A 10,124-nucleotide genomic window follows, 5' to 3' on the forward strand; every position below is an offset into this window, starting at 1 on the left:
CACAGGCTTGGGACCTTGTGGCAAAGAGACCTCATTTTTCAGGGTTCGGAACCTGTGGCAAAGATACCCCATTTTTCATACTTCGAACCCTGTAGCAAAGAGACCCCATTTTTCAGGCTTGGGATTCTGTGGCAAAGAGACCCCATTTTTCAGGCTTGGGATTCTGTGCCAAAGAAACCCCATTTTTCAGGCATTGGATCCAGTGTTAAAGAGACCCCATTTGTCAGGCTTGGGATCCTGTGCCAAAGAAACCCCATTTTTTACCTATGGCTGTTATTGCATGGCTATCAGGCGTGGCCTCTAGGTGATGAGGTTACCGGTCCTTTCAGAACTGGTAGTGGCACAGCCACCATGGACCAACGCAATAGTAATTTTATGCTGTAAATTAGAAAATGTATCTTTTAGCCTTTAACAAAGTAAGCTTACAGCACTACTTCAGGCTTGGGATCCTGTAGCAAAGAACCCCCATTTTTCAGGCTTCGGAACCTAAGGCGAATATACCCCATTTTTCAGGCTTTGGACCCTGTGACAAAGAGACCCCATTTCTCAGGCTTGGGAACCTGTGGCAAAGAGACCTCATTTTTCAGTGTTCGGAACCTGTGGCAAAGACCCCATTTTTCAGACTTCGAAACCTGTGGCAAAGAGACCCCATTTTTCAGGCTTGGGACCCTGTGGCAAAGAGACCCCATTTTTCAGGCTTCGGACCCTGTAGCAAAGAGACCCCATTTTTCAGGGTTCGGACCCTGTGGCGTAGACAACCCATTTTTCAGGCTTGGGATCCTGTGCCAAAGAGACCCCATTTTTCAGGCTTGGGATTCTGTGCCAAAGAAACCCCATTTTTCAGGCTTGGGATCCTGTGCTAAAGAAACCCCATTGGTCGGGCTTGGGATCCTGTGCCAAAGAAAACCCATTTTTTACCCGTGGCTGTTATTGCATGGCTATCGGGCGTGGCCTCTTGGCGATGAGGTTACCGGTTCTTTGAGAACTGGTAGTGGCACAGCCACCATGGACCAACGCAATATTCATTTTATGTTGTAAGTTAGAAAATTTATATTTTAGCCTTTAACAAGGTAAGCTTACAGCACTACTTCAGGCTTGGAATCCTGTAGCAAAGAACCCCCATTTTTCTGGCTTCGGAACCTGTGGCGAAGATACCCCATTTTTCAGGCTTCGGACCCTGTGACAAAGAGACCCCATTTCTCAGGCTTGGGACCTTGTGACAAAGAGACCTCATTTTTCAGGGTTCGGAACCTGTGGCAAAGATACCCCATTTTTCATACTTCGAACCCTGTGGCAAAGAGACCCCCTTATTCAGGCTTGGGATTCTGTGGCAAAGAGACCCCATTTTTCAGGCTTGGGATTCTGTGGCAAAGAGACCCCATTTTTCAGGCTTCGGACCCTGTAGCGAAGAGACTCCATTTTTCAGGGTTTGGAGCCTGTGGCATAGACAACCCATTTTTCAGGCTTGGGATCCTGTGCCAAAGAGACCCCATTTTTCAGGCTTGGGATTCTGTGCCATAGAAACCCCATTTTTCAGGCTTGGGATCCTGTGCCAAAGAAACCCCATTTGTCAGGCTTGGGATCCTGTGCTAAAGAAACCCCATTTTTTACCTGTGGCTGTTATTGCATGGCTATCGGGCGTGGCCTCTAGGCGATGAGGTTACCGGTTCTTTGAGAACTGGTAGTGGCACAGCCACCATGGACCAACGCAATATTAATTTTATGCTGTAAGTTAGAAAATGTATCTTTTAGCCTATAACAAGGTAAGCTTACAGCACTGCTTCAGGCTTGGGATCCTGTAGCAAAGAATCCCCATTTTTTAGGCTTCGGTACATGAGGCAATTATACCCCATTTTTCAGGCTTCGGACCCTGTGACAAAGAGACCCCATTTTTCAGGCTTGGGACCCTGTGGCAAAGAGACCTCATTATTCAGGGTTCGGAACCTGTGGCAAAGATACCCCATTTTTCAGGCTTCGGACCCTGTGGCAAAGAGACCCTATTTTATAGGCTTGGGACCCTGTGGCAGAGATCCCATTTTTCAGGCTTCGGACCCTGTAGCGAACAGACCGCATTTTTCAGGGTTCAGACCCTGTGGCGTAGACAACCCATTTTTCAGGCTTTGGATCCTGTGCCAAAGAGACCCCATTTTTCAGGCTTGGGATTCTGTGCCAAAGAAACCCCATTTTTCAGGCTTGGGATCCTGTGCCAAAGAAACCCCCTTTGTCAGGCTTGGGATCCTGTGCCACAGAAACCCCATTTTTTACCCGTGGCTGTTATTGCATGGCTATCGGGCGTGGTCTCTAGGCGATGAGGTTACCGGTTCTTTGAGAACTGGTAGTGGCACAGCCACCATGGACCAACGCAATATTAATTTTATGCTATAAATTAGAAAATTTATTTTTTAGCCTTTAACAAGGTAAGCTTACAGCACTACTTCAGGCTTGGGATCCTGTAGCAAAGAACCCCCATTTTTCAGGCTTCGGAACCTGAGGCGAAGATACCCAATTTTTCAGGCTTCTGACCCTGTGACAAAGAGACCCCATTTTTCAGGCTTGGGACCCTGTGGCAAAAAGACCTCATTTTTCAAGGTTCGGAACCTGTGGCAAAGATACCCCATTTTTCAGGCTTCGGACCCTGTGGCAAAGAGACCCTATTTTATAGGCTAGGGACCCTGTGGCAAAGAGACCGCATTTTTCAGGCTTCGGACCCTGTAGCGAAGAGACCCCATTTTTCAGGGTTCGGACCCTGTGGCGTAGACAACCCATTTTTCAGGCTTGGGATCCTGTGCCAAAGAGACCCCATTTTTTAGGCTTGGGATCCTGTGCCAAAGAAACCCCATTTTTCAGGCTTGGGATCCTGTGCCAAAGAAACACCATTTGTCAGGCTTGGGATCCTGTGCCAAAGAAACCCCATTTTTTACCCGTGGCTGTTATTGCATGGCTATTGGGTGTGGCCTCTAGGCGATGAGGTTACCGGTTCTTTGAGAACTGGTAGTGGCACAGCCACCATGGACCAACGCAATATTAATTTTATGCTGTAAATTAGAAAATTTATTTTTTAGCCTTTAACAAGGTAAGCTTACAGCACTACTTCAGGCTTGGGATCCTGTAGCAAAGAACCCCCATTTTTCAGGCTTCGGAACCTGAGGCGAAGATACCCCATTTTTCAGGCTTCTGACCCTGTGACAAAGAGACCCCATTTTTCAGGCTTGGGACCCTGTGGCAAAGAGACCTCATTTTTCAGGGTTCGGAACCTGTGGCAAAGATCCCCTATTTTTCAGGCTTGGGACCCTGTGGCAAAGAGACCCTGTTTTATAGGCTATGGAACCTGTGGCAAAGAGACCGCATTTTTCAGGCTTCGGACACTGTACTGAAGAGACCCAATTTTCAGGGTTCGGACCCTGTGGCGTAGACAACCCATTTTTCAGGCTTGAGATCCTGTGCCAAAGAGACCCCATTTTTCAGGCTTGGGATCCTGTGCCAAAGAAACCGCATTTTTCAGGCTTGGGATCCTGTGCCAAGGAAACCCCATTTGTCAGGCTTGGGATCCTGTGCCAAAGAAACCCCATTTTTTACCCGTGGCTGTTATTGCATGGCTATCGGGCGTGGCCTCTAGGCGATGAGGTTACCGGTTCTTTGAGAACTGGTAGTGGAACAGCCACCATGGACCAACGCAATATTAATTTATGCTGTAAATTAGAAAATTTATTTTTTAGCCTTTAACAAGGTAAGCTTACAGCACTACTTCAGGCTTGGGATCCTGTAGCAAAGAACCCCCATTTTTCAGGCTTCGGAACCTGAGGCGAAGATACCCCATTTTTCAGGCTTCTGACCCTGTGACAAAGAGACCCCATTTCTCAGGCTTGGGACCCTGTGGCAAAGAGACCTCATTTTTTAGGGTTCGGAACCTGTGGCAAAGATACCCCATTTTTCAGGCTTCGGACCCTGTGGCAAAGAGACCCTATTTTATAGGCTTGGGACCCTGTGGCAGAGATCCCATTTTTCAGGCTTCGGACCCTGTAGCAAACAGACCGCATTTTTCAGGGTTCAGACCCTGTGGCGTAGACAACCCATTTTTCAGGCTTTGGATCCTGTGCCAAAGAGACCCCATTTTTCAGGCTTGGGATTCTGTGCCAAAGAAACCCCATTTTTCAGGCTTGGGATCCTGTGCCAAAGAAACCCCCTTTGTCAGGCTTGGGATCCTGTGCCACAGAAACCCCATTTTTTACCCGTGGCTGTTATTGCATGGCTATCGGGCGTGGCCTCTAGGCGATGAGGTTACCGGTTCTTTGAGAACTGGTAGTGGCACAGCCACCATGGACCAACGCAATATTAATTTATGCTGTAAATTAGAAAATTTATTTTTTTAGCCTTTAACAAGGTAAGCTTACAGCACTACTTCAGGCTTGGGATCCTGTAGCAAAGAACCCCCATTTTTCAGGATTCGGAACCTGAGGCGAAGATACCCAATTTTTCAGGCTTCTGACCCTGTGACAAAGAGACCCCATTTTTCAGGCTTGGGACCCTGTGGCAAAGAGACCTCATTTTTCAGGGTTCGGAACCTGTGGCAAAGATACCCCATTTTTCAGGCTTCGGACCCTGTGGCAAAGAGACCCTATTTTATTGGCTAGGGACCCTGTGGCAAAGAGACCGCATTTTTCAGGCTTCGGACACTGTAGTGAAGAGACCCAATTTTCAGGGTTCGGACCCTGTGGCGTAGACAACCCATTTTTCAGGCTTGAGATCCTGTGCCAAAGAGACCCCATTTTTCAGGCTTGGAATCCTGTGCCAAAGAAACCCCATTTTCAGGCTTGGGATCCTGTGCCAAAGAAACCCCATTTGTCAGGCTTGGGATCCTGTGCCAAAGAAACCCCATTTTTTACCCGTGGCTGTTATTGCATGGCTATCGGGCGTGGCCTCTAGGCGATGAGGTTACCGGTTCTTTGAGAACTGATAGTGGCACAGCCACCATGGACCAACGCAATATTAATTTTATGCTGTAAATTAGAAAATTTATTTTTTAGCCTTTAACAAGGTAAGCTTACAGCACTACTTCAGGCTTGGGATCCTGTAGCAAAGAACCCCCATTTTTCAGGCTTCGGAACCTGAGGCGAAGATACCCCATTTTTCAGGCTTCTGACCCTGTGACAAAGAGACCCCATTTCTCAGGCTTGGGACCCTGTGGCAAAGAGACCTCATTTTTTAGGGTTCGGAACCTGTGGCAAAGATACCCCATTTTTCAGGCTTCGGACCCTGTGGCAAAGAGACCCTATTTTATAGGCTAGGGACCCTGTGGCAAAGAGACCGCATTTTTCAGGCTTCGGACCCTGTAGCGAAGAGACCCCATTTTTCAGGGTTCGGACCCTGTGGCGTAGACAACCCATTTTTCAGGCTTGGGATCCTGTGCCAAAGAGACCCCATTTTTCAGGCTTGGGATCCTGTGCCAAAGAAACCCCATTTTTCAGGCTTGGGATCCTGTGCCAAAGAAACCCCATTTGTCAGGCTTGGGATCCTGTGCCAAAGAAACCCCATTTTTTACCCGTGGCTGTTATTGCATGGCTATCGGGCGTGGCCTCTAGGCGATGAGGTTACCGGTTCTTTGAGAACTGGTAGTGGCACAGCCACCATGGACCAACGCAATATTAATTTTATGCTGTAAATTAGAAAATAAATTTTTTAGCCTTTAACAAGGTAAGCTTACAGCACTACTTCAGGCTTGGGATCCTGTAGCAAAGAACCCCCATTTTTCAGGTTTCGGAACCTGAGGCGAAGATACCCAATTTTTCAGGCTTCTGACCCTGTGACAAAGAGACCCCATTTTTCAGGCTTGGGACCCTGTGGCAAAGAGACCTCATTTTTCAGGGTTCGGAACCTGTGGCAAAGATACCCCATTTTTCAGGCTTCGGACCCTGTGGCAAAGAGACCCTATTTTATTGGCTAGGGACCCTGTGGCAAAGAGACCGCATTTTTCAGGCTTCGGACACTGTAGTGAAGATACCCAATTTTCAGGGTTCGGACCCTGTGGCGTAGACAACCCATTTTTCAGGCTTGAGATCCTGTGCCAAAGAGACCCCATTTTTCAGGCTTGGGATCCTGTGCCAAAGAAACCCCATTTTTCAGGCTTGGGATCCTGTGCCAAAGAAACCCCATTTGTCAGGCTTGGGATCCTGTGCCAAAGAAACCCCATTTTTTACCCGTGGCTGTTATTGCATGGCTATCGGGCGTGGCCTCTAGGCGATGAGGTTACCGGTTCTTTGAGAACTGGTAGTGGCACAGCCACCATGGACCAACGCAATATTAATTTATGCTGTAAATTAGAAAATTTATTTTTTAGCCTTTAACAAGGTAAGCTTACAGCACTACTTCAGGCTTGGGACCCTGAAGCAAAGAACCCCCATTTTTCAGGCTTCGGAACCTGAGGCGAAGATACCCCATTTTTCAGGCTTCTGACCCTGTGACAAAGAGACCCCATTTTTCAGGCTTGGGACCCTGTGGCAAAGAGACCTCATTTTTCAGGGTTCGGAACCTGTGGCAAAGATACCCCATTTTTCAGGCTTCGGACCCTGTTGCAAAGAGACCCTATTTTATAGGCTAGGGACCCTGTGGCAAAGAGACCGCATTTTTCAGGCTTCGGACCCTGTAGCGAAGAGACCCCATTTTTCAGGGTTCGGACCCTGTGGCGTAGACAACCCATTTTTCAGGCTTGGGATCCTGTGCCAAAGAGACCCCATTTTTCAGGCTTGGGATCCTGTGCCAAAGAAACCCCATTTTTCAGGCTTGGGATCCTGTGCCAAAGAAACCCCATTTGTCAGGCTTGGGATCCTGTGCCAAAGAAACCCCATTTTTTACCCGTGGCTGTTATTGCATGGCTATCGGGCGTGGCCTCTAGGCGATGAGGTTACCGGTTCTTTGAGAACTGGTAGTGGCACAGCCACCATGGACCAACGCAATATTAATTTTATGCTGTAAATTAGAAAATTAATTTTTTAGCCTTTAACAAGGTAAGCTTACAGCACTACTTCAGGCTTGGGATCCTGTAGCAAAGAACCCCCATTTTTCAGGTTTCGGAACCTGAGGCGAAGATACCCAATTTTTCAGGCTTCTGACCCTGTGACAAAGAGACCCCATTTTTCAGGCTTGGGACCCTGTGGCAAAGAGACCTCATTTTTCAGGGTTCGGAACCTGTGGCAAAGATACCCCATTTTTCAGGCTTCGGACCCTGTGGCAAAGAGACCCTATTTTATTGGCTAGGGACCCTGTGGCAAAGAGACCGCATTTTTCAGGCTTCGGACACTGTAGTGAAGATACCCAATTTTCAGGGTTCGGACCCTGTGGCGTAGACAACCCATTTTTCAGGCTTGAGATCCTGTGCCAAAGAGACCCCATTTTTCAGGCTTGGGATCCTGTGCCAAAGAAACCCCATTTTTCAGGCTTGGGATCCTGTGCCAAAGAAACCCCATTTGTCAGGCTTGGGATCCTGTGCCAAAGAAACCCCATTTTTTACCCGTGGCTGTTATTGCATGGCTATCGGGCGTGGCCTCTAGGCGATGAGGTTACCGGTTCTTTGAGAACTGGTAGTGGCACAGCCACCATGGACCAACGCAATATTAATTTATGCTGTAAATTAGAAAATTTATTTTTTAGCCTTTAACAAGGTAAGCTTACAGCACTACTTCAGGCTTGGGACCCTGAAGCAAAGAACCCCCATTTTTCAGGCTTCGGAACCTGAGGCGAAGATACCCCATTTTTCAGGCTTCTGACCCTGTGACAAAGAGACCCCATTTTTCAGGCTTGGGACCCTGTGGCAAAGAGACCTCATTTTTCAGGGTTCGGAACCTGTGGCAAAGATACCCCATTTTTCAGGCTTCGGACCCTGTTGCAAAGAGACCCTATTTTATAGGCTAGGGACCCTGTGGCAAAGAGACCGCATTTTTCAGGCTTCGGACCCTGTAGCGAAGAGACCCCATTTTTCAGGGTTCGGACCCTGTGGCGTAGACAACCCATTTTTCAGGCTTGGGATCCTGTGCCAAAGAGACCCCATTTTTCAGGCTTGGGATCCTGTGCCAAAGAAACCCCATTTTTCTGGCTTGGGATCCTGTGCCAAAGAAACCCCATTTGTCAGGCTTGGGATCCTGTGCCAAAGAAACCCCATTTTTTACCCGTGGCTGTTATTGCATGGCTATCGGGCGTGGCCTCTAGGCGATGAGGTTACCGGTTCTTTGAGAACTGGTAGTGGCAGAGCCACCATGGACCAACGCAATATTAATTTTATGCTGTAAATTAGAAAATTTATTTTTTAGCCTTTAACAAGGTAAGCTTACAGCACTACTTCAGGCTTGGGATCCTGTAGCAAAGAACCCCCATTTTTCAGGCTTCGGAACCTGAGGCGAATATACCCCATTTTTCAGGCTTTGGACCCTGTGACAAAGAGACCCCATTTCTCAGGCTTGGGAACCTGTGGCAAAGAGACCTCATTTTTCAGTGTTCGGAACCTGTGGCAAAGACCCCATTTTTCAGACTTCGAAACCTGTGGCAAAGAGACCCCATTTTTCAGGCTTGGGACCCTGTGGCAAAGAGACCCCGTTTTTCAGGCTTCGGACCCTGTAGCAAAGAGACCCAATTTTTCAGGGTTCGGACCCTGTGGCGTAGACAACCCATTTTTCAGGCTTGGGATCCTGTGCCAAAGAGACCCCATTTTTCAGGCTTGGGATTCTGTGCCAAAGAAACCCCATTTTTCAGGCTTGGGATCCTGTGCTAAAGAAACCCCATTGGTCAGGCTTGGGATCCTGTGCCAAAGAAAACCCATTTTTTACCCGTGGCTGTTATTGCATGGCTATCGGGCGTGGCCTCTTGGCGATGAGGTTACCGGTTCTTTGAGAACTGGTAGTGGCACAGCCACCATGGACCAACGCAATATTCATTTTATGTTGTAAGTTAGAAAATTTATATTTTAGCCTTTAACAAGGTAAGCTTACAGCACTACTTTAGGCTTGGAATCCTGTAGCAAAGAACCCCCATTTTTCTGGCTTCGGAACCTGTGGCGAAGATACCCCATTTTTCAGGCTTCGGACCCTGTGACAAAGAGACCCCATTTCTCAGGCTTGGGACCTTGTGGCAAAGAGACCTCATTTTTCAGGGTTCGGAACCTGTGGCAAAGATACCCCATTTTTCATACTTCGAACCCTGTGGCAAAGAGACCCCATTTTTCAGGCTTGGGATTCTGTGGCAAAGAGACCCCATTTTTCAGGCTTGGGATTCTGTGCCAAAGAAACCCCATTTTTCAGGCATTGGATCCAGTGTTAAAGAAACCCCATTTGTCAGGCTTGGGATCCTGTGCCAAAGAGACCCCATTTTTTACCTATGGCTGTTATTGCATGGCTATCAGGCGTGGCCTCTAGGTGATGAGGTTACCGGTCCTTTCAGAACTGGTAGTGGCACAGCCACCATGGACCAACGCAATAGTAATTTTATGCTGTAAATTAGAAAATGTATCTTTTAGCCTTTAACAAAGTAAGCTTACAGCACTACTTCAGGCTTGGGATCCTGTAGCAAAGAACCCCCATTTTTCAGGCTTCGGAACCTAAGGCGAATATACCGCATTTTTCAGGCTTTGGACCCTGTGACAAAGAGACCCCATTTCTCAGGCTTGGGAACCTGTGGCAAAGAGACCTCATTTTTCAGTGTTCGGAACCTGTGGCAAAGACCCCATTTTTCAGACTTCGAAACCTGTGGCAAAGAGACCCCATTTTTCAGGCTTGGGACCCTGTGGCAAAGAGACCCCATTTTTCAGGCTTCGGACCCTGTAGCAAAGAGACCCCATTTTTCAGGGTTCGGACCCTGTGGCGTAGACAACCCATTTTTCAGGCTTGGGATCCTGTGCCAAAGAGACCCCATTTTTCAGGCTTGGGATTCTGTGCCAAAGAAACCCCATTTTTCAGGCTTGGGATCCTGTGCTAAAGAAACCACATTGGTCAGGCTTGGGATCCTGTGCCAAAGAAAACCCATTTTTTACCCGTGGCTGTTATTGCATGGCTATCGGGCGTGGCCTCTTGGCGATGAGGTTACCGGTTCTTTGAGAACTGGTAGTGGCACAGCCACCATGGACCAACGCAATATTCATTTTA

The sequence above is a fragment of the Pseudophryne corroboree genome, chromosome 4 (genome assembly GCF_028390025.1).
Source record: "Pseudophryne corroboree isolate aPseCor3 chromosome 4, aPseCor3.hap2, whole genome shotgun sequence".
Taxonomy (NCBI): domain Eukaryota; kingdom Metazoa; phylum Chordata; class Amphibia; order Anura; family Myobatrachidae; genus Pseudophryne; species Pseudophryne corroboree.